This window comes from Elephas maximus, chromosome 11, assembly GCF_024166365.1.
Source record: "Elephas maximus indicus isolate mEleMax1 chromosome 11, mEleMax1 primary haplotype, whole genome shotgun sequence".
NCBI classification, from domain to species: domain Eukaryota; kingdom Metazoa; phylum Chordata; class Mammalia; order Proboscidea; family Elephantidae; genus Elephas; species Elephas maximus.
The window spans coordinates 31,017,905-31,034,185 of record NC_064829.1 but is presented as its reverse complement, the minus strand read 5'-3'; the positions used below and the strand labels follow the sequence as shown (position 1 = coordinate 31,034,185).

Here is a 16,281-nt window from a genome sequence, read left to right as displayed (position 1 = left end):
GGGTAAATCATGGTAGACCAAATAATCTTCCACTATTTCCATCCCTCTCAAATTCTATCATTGTACCTTTGTTTCTTGTAGGCATGAGAGATGTTCTGGCCTTAAAGAATTACCATTAAAATGCAGACATGTTGAGTTTTCCTCCAGCTTTGGATGGTGGCTTCTACTGGGCTTCAGCTTCCAACCCACTGAGGGCAAAGTAGCATGGACTGTGGACACACCCAAGGCCTCTGAGTCTGAACCCATCTGTGCAGTGAGCAACCCAGATGCAGGCCATCACATGTGCAGTGGTGGGACAGAGCTACAGGTAAAACATGCCTATTGACCAGCTACACGATTGATGCATTTCCTAGAGAATATATCCCCACTGTCCTTGAAAACTATTCTGCCAATGTTATGGTAAACGGAAAAGCAGTGAGTCTGGGTTTATGGGATACAGATGGACAAAAAGATTATGACAGATTGCACCCACTATCCTATCTGCAAACAAATGTATTCTTAATCTGCTTTGCCCTGCGAGTGCTTCACCGTTTGAAAATGTCCACGCAAAGTAGCATCCTGAAGTGCAACACCATTGTGTGAACACTCCTACAATCCTACTGGGAACCAAACCTGATCTGAGAGATGAAAAGACACAATTTGAAACTGAAGGAGAAGCAGCTGGCTCCTATCACCTATCCAACATGGTTTAGCTCTGACTGTGAAATACATGGAATTCTCTGCTTTCACACAGCAAGGCCTCAAGATAATGTTAGATGAAGCAACTAGAGTAGTTCTCTCCAACTCTGTCAAGAGGGAGAGAAAATGTCTGCTGTTGGAAATGCCAGAGACCCTAATTCCCTCCCCTGTCAAACTTGGAACCCTTATAGGCTTTGTTCAGAAATGGTGGAAACTCCATAACCAATGCCAAGTTTGTTACAGGTTAGGCTTTCCATAAGACCATTTTGACCCAAGCGGTAATTTCGAGGTTTCGTCTGTTTAAAGTGTAAGAGTTTGAAATTTCACATTATGTTAAAATTTAGTCTGAAAATGGCAATCCTTCTTAAAGCCTTATTTTTCAAAAGCCCCTATTGCTCAGATCAAGCGTTACCAAAATACCCTCTGAACCAAGCTGCATTGTTGTGCTAGGAACAAGAAACGCTGAACTATTTTAAAGACGTTTGTCTTTAAGATGACTGAAGCTTCCGATATTGAGAAATTCAGGATGTTTCCAGCTAGTTTTCAGATGTGTAAAGCAGTACAGCCTTGCTAATGAAATATTACCGTTTAATACACTCAGCAATTTATCAATCCATGCTCATCACATAACGTTGTACTAGATGTAATAATAGGATGAGTGTACCAACTCGACTCTTTGCATCGATCTTTTTGATTTTGTAGTAAATATTTTTTAATTATCCTATTAGCTTTCGCTGAGATTTTGAACAGATATTCCCTGTTTCCTCTAGTGAAGTATTCTATTCTTAGTCAAGGGTGTACTGGGTGGAGCATGTGAAATTGGCCTGGTCCCTTCCCTAATAAATTTTGCGTTTTGGTATAATACTCAAAGTGAGAGGCAGAGCCAAGATGGCAGATTAGCCAGATGCTTCCAGCGATCCCTCTTACAGCAAACACAGGAAAAAACAAGTGAAACTATTACATTTATGACAAGCTACGAGCCCTGAACATAAAAGGCAAAGTTAGACAATGATCTGAGCAGCAGGGGGAGGGAGAGACGGTTCAGAAGCAGAGTGGAGTTACCGGACCTGAATCACCAGGATCCTTCAGGCACCATACCTGGGAGCGGCTGCAGCAGGATGGTAGTAGTGTTCAACCGCAGTTTCCTTAGGGAGAATCAGCCAGCCACACAGCCTACTCACACCCCTGGAACCAGAGAAGAATGATGCTTTTGGCAAAAGCTAAGTACTTGTGTATATTTTACTGCGCCCCCAGCTCCCAAGCCAGCTTCAGTGGCTGTTGGTTTTCCTGGGCCTGAGATAGGCCTGGCTGAGTGCCCTGGGCCATCCTTCTGACCTTGGAGTAGGAATAAATTCACAACTGGGGGAAAAGATAATTTCCCAGCTCCACTAAACTGGGGGGCTCAGGACAGAAGCGGCTCTTGGTCAGACATAAATGGTCCGTGGACTTTGAATACCTTTCCCCCCAGCATGGACATGTGTGGGCCTATTTCAGGAGAATAGGCCCTTGTCGGCAGACTGCAACCATTTCAGCTATGTGATGCAGAGGTGGGTGTTTGATATTTGACACCATTTTGCCTATTAAACAGGGTCCCCACCTACCCACATCAGGGGCATAAGGACTGGTGGCTCCACTCAGGTCACCCAGCCACCTGCAACATGGGTCCAAGGATAACTGGTACCTCCCAGTACTTAAACCAAAAGCATTGGGTACCGATGGTCCGTATGCAGAACCCACCCACCTGTACACTCTAGGGACCAGGGATGTACTTTCCTCACAGACACTCAGGATACAGTTCTCAGCCCCCTGCCTTGTTCACAGCATGACCCCCTGTGGCAACCAGATACCGGTACCTACACCAATCACCCCTGCCCCTCTAAGACTGTAGGACAGAGCCTGTACCACGTACTTGATAATCAGCTACCTGGACACCTGAGCTGAATTCATACAACAAAAGTGAATGGACTCCTAGACTGACATACCTGATAACAGCTCTAGCTATCTGGTGACAGGACGTCAGAGTTTCAAAGGCAAAAATAATCAAGCTAGCTCACTCAAGCAACCCATTTGGGTATATCAAAACAAAGCAAAGCAAGAAGCTAGGATACAGTAAGCAAACATAAAATAAACTAATAGAATAACTTATAGAAGGCTCGGAGACAAGAGTCAATGTCAAGTCACATAAAGAAACAGACCATGATCACCTCAACAAGCCCTCAAAACAGAATCAATGGATCTTCTGGAGGAAGAAGGTGCCTTCCTGGAATTACCAGATGCAGAATTAGAAAGATTAATATACAGAACTCTTCAAGATATCAGGAACGAGATTAGGGAGATCAGGCAATACACAGTAAAAGCCAAGGAACAGATAGATAAAGTAGATGAAGGAATTAAAAAGGTTACTTAAGAACCTAATGAAAAATTTAATACCCACCCCAGTGCCATTGAGTCAATTCCGACAATAAGCTGCAAGAATCCATAGAGACAGCAGTCAGAAATTCAGAGGATTAACAAGAAAATTATGGAATTAGACAACTCGGTAGAAAGTCAGAGCAGCAGAATTGAGCAAGTGGAAGGCAGAATTTGTGAGCTTGACCATAAAGCACTTGGCACCAATATATTTGAAGAAAAATTAGATAAAAGAATTTTTTTTTAAAAAAAGAAGAAACCCTAAGAATCATGTGGGACTCTATCAAGAGAAGTAACCTATGAGTGATTAGTGTACCAGAACAGGGAGGTATAACGGAAAATACAGAGAGAATTGTTAAAGATTTGTTGGCAGAAAACATTCCTGATATCATGAAAGATGAGAAGATATCTATCCAAGATGCCCATTGAACTCCACGTAAGGTAGATTTTAAAAGAAAGTCACCACGACATATTAAAATCAAACTTACCAAAACCAAAGATAAAGAGAATTTTAAGAGCAGCTAGGGATAAACAAAAAGCCACATACAGAGGAGAGTCAATAAGAAAAAGCTTGGATTGCTCAGCAGAAAACATGCAGGAAAGAAGGCAACGGGATGACTTACATAAAGCTTTGAAGGAAAAAAATTCCCAGCCAAGAATCACATATCCAGCAAAACTGTCTCTCAAATGTGAAGGTGAAATTAGGACATTTCCAGATAATCAGAAATTTAGGGAATTCGTAAAAACCAAACCAAAACTACAAGGAATACTAAAGGGAGTTCTTTAGTTAGAAGATCAAGAATATCAGGTATCAACCTAAAACTAGAACACTGGACACAGCAATCAAAAGTCAACCCAGACACGGAAATCACAAAAATAAATTGAGATTAAAAAAAAACGCTCAAAACAAGGAAACAGCGATGTTATTATGTAACAGAAGACAACATTAAGACAACAAACAGGGGCTAAGAAATGTAGTCATATATCATTCATATGGAGAGGAAGACAAGGCGATATAAAGAAATAAAAGTTAGATTTAAACTTAGAATAATGGGGGTAAATATTAAGGTAACCACAAAAGAGACTACCCTACACATCAAAAGAAAAGAAAAAATAGAGACTCAGCAGAAACAAAATCAACAACAATGAATAAGAGGAAAAGATAATATATAAAGATAATCTACTCAGCACATAAAATCAAGTGTGTGAAAGAAACTGTCAACAACACACGAAAAAAGACATCAAAATGACACCACTAGATCCATAAAAAAAATACCTACCCATAATTACACTGAATGTGAATGGACTAAATGTACCAATAAAGAGACAAAGAGTGGCAGCATGGATAAAAAAAAACACAGTCTATATGCTGCCTACAAGAGACATACTTTAGACTTAGAGACACAAACAAATTTAAAACCCAAAGGACGGAAAAAATATGAGCAGGAGTGGCAATATTAATTTCTGACAAAATAGTCTTTAAAGTTAAATCCACCACAAAGGACAAGGTAGGACACTATATAATGACTAAAGGGACAATATACCAGGAAGATATAACCATAGTAAATATTTATGCACCCAATGACAGGGGTGCAAGATACATAAAACAAACTATCAGCATTGAAAAATGAGATAGACAGCTCCACATTTATACTAGGAGACTTCAACACACCACTTTCAGTGAAGGACAGGACATCCAGAAAGAACCTGAGTAAAGACAAGGAAGAGCTAAATGCCACACTCAACCAACTTGACCTCATAGATATATACAGACCACTCTACCAAACAGCAAACAAGTATACGTTCTTTTCTAGTGCACGTGAAACATTCTCTAGAATAAACCACATATTAGGTCATAAAGCAAGCCTTAGCAGAATCCAAAACACCAAAATAATACAGAGCGTCTTCTCCAATCATAAGGAAATAAAAGTAGAAACTGATAACAGAAAAAAGCAGGGAAAAGAAATCAAACACTCAGGAACTGAACAACACCCTGCTCAAAAACGAATAGGCTATAGGAGTCATTAATGATGGAATAAAGAAATTCACAGAATCCAATGAGAATGAAAACACTTCCTATCAGAACCTTTGAGACACAGCAAAAGCAGTGCTCAGAGGTCAATTTTATATCAATAAATGCACACATCCAAAAAGAAGAAAGGGCCAAAATCAAGGAATTATCCCTACAACTTGAACAAATAGAAAGAGAGCAACAAAAGAAAACCTCAGGTACCAGAAGAAAGCAAATAATAAAAATTAGAGCAGAATTAAATGAAATAGAACACAGAAAAACAATTGAAAGAATTAACAAAACACTGGTTCTCTGAAAAAATTAACAAAATTGATAAACCATTGGCCAAACTGACAAAAGAAAAACAGGAGAGGAAGCAAATAACCTGAATAAGAAATGAGATGGGCGATATTGCAACAGACCCAACTGAAATTAACAGAATTATATCAGATTACTATGAAAAATTGTACTCTAAAGAATTTGAAAACCTAGAAGAAACACAGCACGTACTGAAACTAAAACAAACAGAAGTAGAACAACTAAATAGACCCATAACAAAAGAAGAAATTGAAAAGGTAATCAAAAACTTCCCAATAAAAAAAGCCCTGGCCTGGACTGCTTCATTGCAGAGTTCTACCAAACTTTCAGAGGAGAGTTAACACCATTACTACTAAAGGTATTTCAGAGCATAGAAAAGGATGGAATACTATCAAACTCATTCTATGAAGCCAACATACCCCTGAGACCAAAACCAGGTAAAGACACCAAAAAAAAATTTACACACCTATATCCCTCATGAACTTAGATGCAAAAATCTTCAACAAAATTCTAGCCAATAGAATTCAACAACATATCAAAAAAAATAATTCACCATGCCAAGTGGGATTCATACTAGGTCTGCAGAGATGGTTCAACACTAGAAAAACAATTAATCTAATCCATCATAAGGATTTTTTTTTCACCCAGCATATAAATAAAACCAAGGCAAGAATCACATGATCTTATCAATTGATGCAGAAAAGGCATTTGACAAAGTTTAACACCCACTCATGATAAAAACTCTCAGCAAAATAGAAATAGAAGGAAAATTCCTCTACATAATAAAAGGCATTTATACAAACCCAACAGCCAACATCATCCTAAATGGAGAGAGTCTGAAAGTATTCCCCTTGAGATCCGGAACCAGACAAGGATGCCCTTTATCACCACTGTTATTCAACGTTGTGCTAGAGGTCCTAGCCAGAGTAATTAGGTTAGATAAAGCTATAAAGGGCATCCAGATTGGCAAGGAAGAAGCCAAAGTAGCTCTATTTTCAGATGACGTGATCTTATACACAGAAAACTCTAAGGAATCCTCAAGAAAACTACTGAAACTAATAGAAGAGTTCAGCAGAGAATCAGGATACAAGATAAACATACAAAAATCAGTTGGATTCCTCTACACCGATAAAAAGAACATCGAGGAGGCAATCACCAAATCAATACCATTTACAGTAGCCCCCCAAAAGATAAAATACTTAGGAATAAATCTTACCAGAAATGTAAAGACCTATACAAAGAAAACTACAAGACACTATTGCAAGAAACCTAGAGACCTACAAAAGTGGAAAAACATACCTTGCTCATGAATAGGAAGACTTAACATTGTAAAAATATCTATTCTACCAAAAGCTATCTATAGATACAATGCAATTCCGATCCAAATTCCAACAACATTCTTTAACGAGATGGAGAAACAAATCACCAACTTCATGAGGAAAGGAAAAAGGCCCCAGAAAACTAAAGCATTCATGAAAAAGAAGAACAAAGTGGGAGGCCTCACACTACCTGATTTTAGAACCTTTTATACCACCACAGTAGTCAAAACAGCCTGCTGCTGGTACAACAACAGATACATAGACCAATGGAGCAGAGTTGAGAATCTGGACATAAATCCATCCACATGTGAATAGCTGATATTTGACAAAGGCCCCAAATCAGTTAAATGGGGAAAAGACAATCTTTTTAGCAAATGAAGCTGGCATAACTGGATATCCATCTGCAAAAAAATGAAACAAGACCCATACCTCACACCATGCACAAAAACAAACTCAAAATGGATCAAAGACCTAAATATAAAATCTAAAACGATAAAAATCATGGAAGAAAAAAGAGGGACAACATTAGGAGCCCTAATACATGGCATAGACAGTATACAAAACATTACAACAATGTAGAAGAAAAAGTAGATAACTGGGAGCTCCCAAAAATCAAACACCTATGCTCATTCAAAGACTTCACCAAAAGAGTAAAAAGATTACCTACATACCAGGAAAAGTTTTTAACTATGACATTTCTGATCAGCGTCTGATCTCTAAAATCTACATGATACTGCAAAAACTCAACTACAAAAAGGAAAATGACCAAATTAAAAAATGGGCAAAAGATATGAACAGGTACTTCACTAAAGAAGACATTCAGGTAGCTAACAGATACATGAGGAAATGCTCATGATCACTAGCCATTAAAAAAATCAAAACTACAATGAGATTCCATCACACTGTAACAAGGCTGGCATTAATCCAAAAAACACAAAATAATAAATGTTGGAGAGGTTGTGGAGAGACTGGAACACTTATACACTCTTGGTGGCAATGTAAAATGCTACAACCACTTTGGAAATCGATTTGGCGCTTCCTTAAAAAACTAGAAATAGAGTTACTATATGATCCAGCAATCCCACTCCTTGGAATGTATCCCAGAGAATTAAGAGCCTTTACACAAACAGATATGTGCACACCCATGTTCACTGCAGAACTGTTTACAATAGCAAAAAGATGGAAGCAACCAAGGTGCCTATCAATGGATAAATGGATAAATTACAGTATATTCACACTATAGAATACTATGCATCGATAAAAACAGTGATGAATCTGTAAACATTTCATAACATGGAAGAATCTGGAAGGCATTATGCTGAGTGAAATTAGTCAGTTGCAAAAGGGCAAATATTGTATAAGACCACTATTACAAGAACTGGAGAAATAGTTTAAACAGAGAAGAAAGTATTCCTTGCTGGTTATGGGCGGGGGCGAGGGAGGAAGGGAGAGAGGTTTTCACTACTTAGATAGTAGATAAGAACTATTTTAGGTGAAGGAAAGACAACGCACAATACAGGAGTGGTCAGTACAACTGGACTAAATTAAAAGCAAAGAAGTTTCCTGTGAGTGCTTCGAAGGCCAAAGTAGCAGCAGCAGGGTTTTGGGGACCATGGTTTCAGGGGACATCTAAGTCAATTGGCATAATAAAATCTTTTAAGAAAACGTTCTGCATCCCACTTTGGAGAGTGGTGCTTGGGGTCTTAAACACTAGCAAGTGGCCATGTATAAGAAAAAAAAAATTTTTTTTTTTTTTTTTATGTAAGATACATCAATTTGTCTCAACCCACCTTGAGCAAAGGAGAAAGAAGAACACCAAAGACACAAGGTAATTATGAGCCCAAGAGACAGAAAGGACCACATAAACCGGTGACGACTTCGGCCTGAGACCAGAAGAACTAGATCGTGCTTGGCTACAACCAATGACTGCCCTGACAGGGAACACAACGGAGAACCCCTGATGTAGCAGAACAGTGGAATACAGACCCCAAATTCTCCTAAAAAGACCAGACTTAATGGTCTTAGACTAGAAGGTCCCCAGAGTTCATGGTCCTCAGACCTCTTGTTAGCCCAAGACAGGAATCATTTCCAAAGCCAACTTTTCAGACAGGGATTGGACTGGACTATGGTACACAAGATGATGCTGGTGAGGAGTGGGCTTCTTGGATCAAGTAGACACATGAGACTATGTTGGCATCTCCTGTCTGGAGGGGAGATGTGAGAGTGGAGGGAGTCAGAAGCTGGCCAAATGGACACGAAAATAGACAGTGGAGGGAGGGGGTATGCTGTCTCATTAGGGGGAGAGCAGTTAGGAGTGTATAAAAAAAATGCTATCGAGTGTACAGAGAGGTATATATAAGTTTTTGTATGAGAGACTTCTTGATTTGTGAACTTTCAGTTAAAGCACATTAAAAACTAAAAAATAATACTAATCAAAGGGATAGGAAGATAAGGAAACCCTGAAACAGGGTCTGATAGTGGGGAAAGAAGCCATCCATGGAAATTTCTGCAAGATACAGTAAAGAAGGGAACAGGTTAAAGAATGTACTGAATACTGACTTACAATACCTCTTTCTCAGAAAACAGTATGACATCAGAGAAAGGACATACAGGGACATACAGCATAGCTTTAAAAAAACAAAAGTTGTCATATAGTTGATTCCAACTCATGGTGACCCCATGCATGTCAGAGTAGAACTGTGCTCCATAGGGTTTTCAATGGCTTATTTTTCAGAAGTATATCACCAAGCCTTTCCTGCAAGTCACCTCTGGATGGACTCGAATCTCCAACCTTTCTATTAGCTGCTGAGCATATTAACTGTTTGTACCACCCAGGAACTCCACACTAAGCCTCTAATGGGGGGTGGAGCAACCTTGGAGCATACACTTGTAATCCTTTTTATGCTATTGTTCAAAAGTATTCAAAAGGAGGGATGATTGGAATTAAAGTATTCCAAGATCCATACATCTTCATGAGAAGAATTTTTAAAATATTTAATAAACTTAAATTTATTAAGCTATGTAGGGAAAGTTTAACTAGCATGTATACAAATCTATGGGGGAGTGGAATCTTTTTTTAAATCATTTTTAAAAAGTTTTTTTAAAAAAATTGTCTACAGGACTATCTACATGAACCATGGCCTCTTCTACCCAAAGACCAGAAAAACTAGGTAGGTGCCCAGCTACCATTATCAGTCATTCTGATCAGGGCCAGAATTGATGGATCCTGATAGAATGGGAGAAAAATGTGGAAGAGACCTCAAATTCTTTAAAAATGCAGACTTGTTGGACTGGTTGACTCTAGCACACTCCTCAAGTCTATGGCCCTGAGAAAATCTTTAAGCCTTGAATCGAATCTATCCCCTGAGGTCACCTTTTAGCTAAATAGCAGATTTGCTCACAAAATAAAGAATATCACCCCTGAGTACTGTGCTTCTTCAAAAAATCATCTATATGGGACCAAATTGTCAGCAATTATTTTAAAGCAAAGGGGGAGGGAAACTAGATTACTGGAAATGGAACAACCAGAATGGAAATAATGAAGATGTTGACACATTGTGAAGAATGCAACCAATGTCACTGCTTGATTGTGTAGAAATTCTTTAATGGGAACTAATTTGCTGTGTAAACTTTTACCGAAAACACAATAAAATATTGTTTTTGAAAAAAAGTCAAGAAAAGTGGAAAAAGCATGGAAAAGGCAAGAAAATAGAAAGCATAAAGTAGGATGTTAGAAACAAGACAAAGTATTTAAAAGATCACAATAAATTTATATAAACTAAACTTGCCAGTTAAAAGATTGGTGTTACTAGTTTGAAAATGTTTAACCTAGATACACACATTTTAGAAGAAATACACCTAAAACAGAAAGATTAAAATAAAAGATAGACAAAGATATGATAGATGAATCATAATCAAAAGAAAACTGATATACCTATATTAATAAAAAATAGCAGGAAAAAAATAGACTATAAAGCAAAAAGGATTCATTGGGGATATGGCAAAAACTCTTTTACCAAAAATTTATTTCTGCTTCTTTCTGGTACATTTTACAACTACATTTCCCAGCATTCCTTTCAGCTAGTTGTGGCCATGTGTTCTAGCCAATAGAATGAGAGTAGACATGACTGTGCCACTTCCAGTCCAAGGATTTGAAGAAGCAAGTATACCTCGTCCACTCTCTCTCTCGTCTCCCATCAGCAGGATGCAGACAACAACTAGGCCCTATGGAATGGCAGCAGAGCAAGAAGGAAGGTGTCGGGGTCACTAAACCAAGGAGGAAAGCCATTACTGATCAGAAACACCCACATTGAACTATTACGTGAGTAAGAAATACCACACTGCATTGTCACTGAAATGGTTTCTTCAGTAAACAAGAAAAAAGTGAAAGTTCACAAAGAATTTAGGTGAAAAGACTGGAAAATACCAATAAGGAAAGAAGGCTGAAGAAATTAATAAAAAACAAAATGGAAATGTATGTATTAGAAAAAAAATAAAATTAAAGAATAAATCCAAGAATCTAAGGGAGGGAAAATGGAAGCACCAGTCAAGAAATCAAATGATGCATTGCATTGGGCAAATCTGCCGCAAAAGTCTTCTTTAAAGTGTTTAAAAGCAAAGATGTCACTTTAAGGACTAAGGTACACCTGACCCAATCACCCCATGAGTGCAAAAGCTGGACAATGAATAAGGAAGACAGAAGAAGAAGTGACACCTTTGAATTGTGGTGTTGCAGAAGAATATTGAATATGCTATGGACTGCCAAAAAAACGAACACATCTGTCCTGGAAGAGGTGCAGCCAGAATGCTCCCTCCTTAGAAGCAAGAATGGTGAGAGTTCATCTCACACACTTTGACATATTGTCAGGAGGGATCACCCCCTGGAGAAGGACATCGTGCTTGGTAAGTAGAAGGTCATGGAAAAAGAAGGAGACCCTCAACGAGGTGGATTGACACAGTGGCTGCGACAATGGGCTCAAACATAATGACAATTGTGAGGATGACTCAGAACCAGGCAGTGTTTCATTCTGTTGTACATGGGGTCACTATGAGTTAGAATCCCTCCCACAGCACCTAACAACAACAACGAAATAAATAAAATTGGCAATACTGTAGATAATTCATTGAAGAAAAATATAAGGTGTTAAAAACAGATGGAATCAAGAGCGAGAAAGTAATGTAACAGATGCAGAAGGAATCATTTACAAGAGAATACTAAGAAATCTTGACGGAATGGCTGGTTTTCAAGAAAATGCAAATCATCAAAATTCCCTTGGAAAGAAGAAGAAACTCTAAGTAGATAAACAACCATGAAGGAACAAGGGGTGGGGGAGAGTTGTCAACAAATTATCTCTGAGAAGGGTATCAGACTCATAATGTGTTCCCACCAGCCATGCAAGTACCGTCAAGAAACAGATAATCTTCAAGTTTACATAAAACATTCATGTCATAAAAGAAAAAAAAAATCTTCCCAAATTATTTTACAAAGCTAGCCTAATCCAGGTATGGAAATCCAAAATTAGCACAAAAGAAAAATATTACAGACTTACGTCTTAAACATTTTCTCACCCACTGAACTTTTTGCACTTCCAGGACAAGGAGAGTCAGTCATTCTTTGCACAGTGTTTGTCCCATAGTTGTTGTTAGTTGCTGTCAAGTTGCCTCTGATTCATGGCGACCACATGTATAACAGAGGAAAGCATTTGCCCGGTCCTGAGCCGTCGTCATTATTGTCGGTATGTTTGAGTCCATTGTTGTAGTCATTGTGTCAAACTATCTCACTGAGCGTTTCACTCATTTTTCCTGGTCATCCACATTAGCAAACATGATGTCCTCTAACAATTGGTCCCTCCTGATGACACACTCAAGCGAGCTGAAGTCTCAGACAACATCTGTCATGGTCCATTAGGGTATTCAATGGTTAATTTTTAAAAATAAATCGCCAGGCTTTTCTTCCTAATACGTCTTTCAGCTCAGCTGAAACCTGTCCACCACGGGTGACCCGACTGGCATTTGAAATACCGGTGGCATAGCTTCCAGCATCACAACACACAAGCCATCGTAATATGGCAAACTGAAAGACGGGTGGTGGTGACCCACAGTATGCCTTTTATAAATATGTGAGTGAATGGATTAATCCCCTGGGGTGTGGAGCTCAGTAAGTCAGTGACAGAACCCCAATTCTCAACTTCATTTTCTAGTTCTTAGCACCTTTCATGTAGAATAGTACAAGAGAGCAGCCTGCTTGTCAATAACGATACTGACCAATTTTAAACAAGCGGAGCTTACCAAGGCCTCCGAGAATTGTTTCAAGATAAACTCAGGGTAAAGGAGGCCCTTGCCAAGAAGCAATGCTTAATTTGTTACTGAGGAAATACGTAATTATCCCTGGCACACAACACTGGCAGAGAGAAACAGCGCTTCCCCCACAATAAAGACCTTTCTGAGTGCTTAGGGAACTATCCCTACTCTGCAGTATGGGACCAAGAAAAACATCTCCCCCAAGTTACATTTTTTTGCTTTCTGCAAATGTCACACTTTCTAAGAGTCAGACAGTCTTTTGTTCTTAAAGCCATCAAAACAAAAAAATTTAAATGTATTTCTCCTATTCTTAATTGGTAAAGTGATAAGCTACCGCATCTCAGTTACCAAGCAGCCTTGCTCTGAAGTTGTAATTTGAGTTTCTCATTATCTTAGTTTCCTAGTGCTGCTGTAACAGAAGGAGGCCTGGTAGCACAGTGGTTAAAGCACACTCAGTGGCTAACCAAAAGTCAGCAGTTTGAACCCAACAGTGGCTCCATGGGAGAAAGACATGGCAGTCTGCTTCTGTAGAGATTTACAGCCTCGGAAACCCTACAGGGTCGCTGTGAGTTGGTATTTAATTGGATCAGCTCTATGGCTGTGGGCTGGTTGATTGGCTGTAACAAAATACAACAAGTGAGTGGCTTTAACCAAACCCACTTGCCATAGAGTCGGTTCCCACTCATAGTGGCCCTGTAGGACAGAGTAGAATTGCCCCATAGGGTTTTCAAGGCTGTAAATCTTTACAGAAGGCAACTGCCATGTCTCTCTCCCCAGAGCATCTGATGGGTTCAAACCGCCAACCTTTTGGTTAGCAACTGAGTGCTTTAACCACTGTGCCATCAGGGCTCCTTGAGTGGCTTTAATGAACAGAAATTTATTTTCTCACAGTTTGGGATGCTAGAAGTCCAAATTCAGGACACTGGCCATAGGGGAAGGCTCTCTCTCTCTATCAGCTCTAGCGGAAGGTCCTTGTCTCAGCTTCTGCAGTCCCGGTATTCCTCAGTTCCTTGGCAGTCTTCATATGGCATCTATCTTCCCCTCACTTGTGCTTCCTACTGAGTCCATGCTGCTCCTCATAACTTAGAAGTGATTACCTATAGGGTACACCCTAGTCTAATATGGCCTCATTAACATAACGAAGAAAACCCAATTTCCTAATGGGAATACATCCACAGGTACAGAGGTCAGGATTCCAACACACATTCTGGGGTGAGGGGCGGACACAATTCAATCCATAATGCTAACCTATTTTTTTTCTTCCACCACAGTATTAATTTTCTATGAACAAAGGGTTCCAGTGCATGGTGGGAGGGTAGAGAAGATCCACAACCATAGGTGCAGGAATGGAGATGTGACCTCCTTTCCTGACAATCTTCCACGCCTCCCCCGTTTTAAAAGGGGACATTTCTAACGCCTTTTCTAAGGAGTGGGTATTCGAAGACCTGCAAAATCAGACCACGAGCACCCTTTTTAATCCCATCTATCTAATTCTTGCTATGCCTCAGCCTCACTGGACTCCTTGCAGGTCCCCAAGCTCATCAGGAATGTTCGCTAACGCTATTCCCTCTGGTTAGATTGACTTTGATAAATGTCCCTTCCTGCCTAACTCCTACTCACCCTCCATGGCCCAGATTTAATGTCACTGTCCCTGTGAAATGTCCCAAGCCAGAAATAATCACTCCTGTGTCCCCAGGCAAGCATCACAATCCAAGTTGAATTATAATTATTTGAGTGTGGCCTTGCTCCCCTGGTAGATCATAAGCTTTGTGTGGGCAGAGACATGTCATATTTGTGCTTGCATCTCCAGTGCCTTAAACAATCCAGGGGTTCATTACCATTTTGTTGAATGGCCTTGTTGAGTGTCGTCTACTAGAGGTCCATTGCCTCATGTAAACCAGGTGTAATTTGATGTGAAGCTTCATCAGAAGGACTGACAAGGGCATCTTACAACGATGGAAAAACAATGCTCATGAAAAGACAAATTGAGGGTAATGGTTTCTCAGACTGGGAAGGGGAGATGGTAGCCAGATTAAACGAGAGGAAGCCTGGAAAATGTAGGCCTGGATATCCTTAAGAACACTTTCTCTGCCCTGATTCCCTTATCATTCAATTTGATTTCCCACACGTAAACATTCCTTTCTGGAAAGACGGAGGCTGATATGAACCAATTGTCTTGGTTATGTATTGCTGTATAATAAAAAAAAAAAATTTAATAAACCACCCCAAAATGTAGTAGCTTTGAAAAGTAACTATTTTACTCGCTCACAATTCTGTGGTTAGGGAATTCACACAGGGCATTGGACAGGGTCATTTGCTCAGCCGCATAAGGCTGGTGACCCAGCTGAGTTGGAAGTTCCAAGAAGGCTGTGAGGAAGCCATAGCCTAGCTATGTGGAGAGGGAGAAAGAGCCCATGAGGAAGCACTGAGATGCCAGGCACAGTCTTCTTGGAAATTCTAGCCTGGCCTGGCCACCAGGTGAATGCTGCTAAGCAAATGATCCCATCCAATGCCATGTGAAACAGAACTACTCAGCCGATCCCTGCCCAAATTCCCAAACCACAGAATAGTGAGCAAGTCAAACAGAAGGGAGCTTAACTCAGTGGGAGTGCAGCAAGAGAGACGATCAGGGCAGGGGTAGACCTGGAGATACCAGCTCTTACATGGCAAGCTAAAGACGGGCTCCTTGGAGACAGAGAAAGAACAATCAGAAAACTACAAGGGATATGCAGAGTGAGTTGTTGCAGGACCCAAAGGAACCAAATCTCCAAATGGCAGTAACAACCAGCCCGCTATAAAGCCCACATGGAAAATAAGACTAAGAGCACTGGAATGTACAGAAAAACTCATGGGCCAAGAAGTTAAAAAAACCTTAATTCATAACTTTCAGTCTGCCACTAAATTAGCCCTATGATCTAGAGCAAATTCTTTAACTTTCTGGGCCTCAGATCTCTAATCTAAAAATGGGAATAACAGTAATTAAGCCCATGCTATCCATCTCACATTGTTGTTAGCTGCTGTCAAGTTGGCCTCTGACACACGATGACCCCATGCACAACAGAATGAAATGTTGCCCTGTCCTGAGCCAACCCCATGATTGGTTGCAGATCAGATCATTGAGATCCATAGGGTTTTCTTTGGCTGATTTTGGGAAGTAGATCACCAGGCCTTTCTTCCTAGTCTGCCTTAGTCTGGAAACTCTGCTGAAACCTATTCAGCATCATAGCAACACACAAGCCTCCAATG

General features: G+C 39.9%; 1 pseudogene; it reads left to right on the top strand.

The window, feature by feature from the left end:
- Nucleotides 1-266: 266 nt before the first annotated feature.
- On the top strand, nt 267-937 carry LOC126085709 (ras-related C3 botulinum toxin substrate 1-like; annotated as a pseudogene).
- The last annotated feature ends 15,344 nt before the right edge of the window (nt 938-16,281 follow it).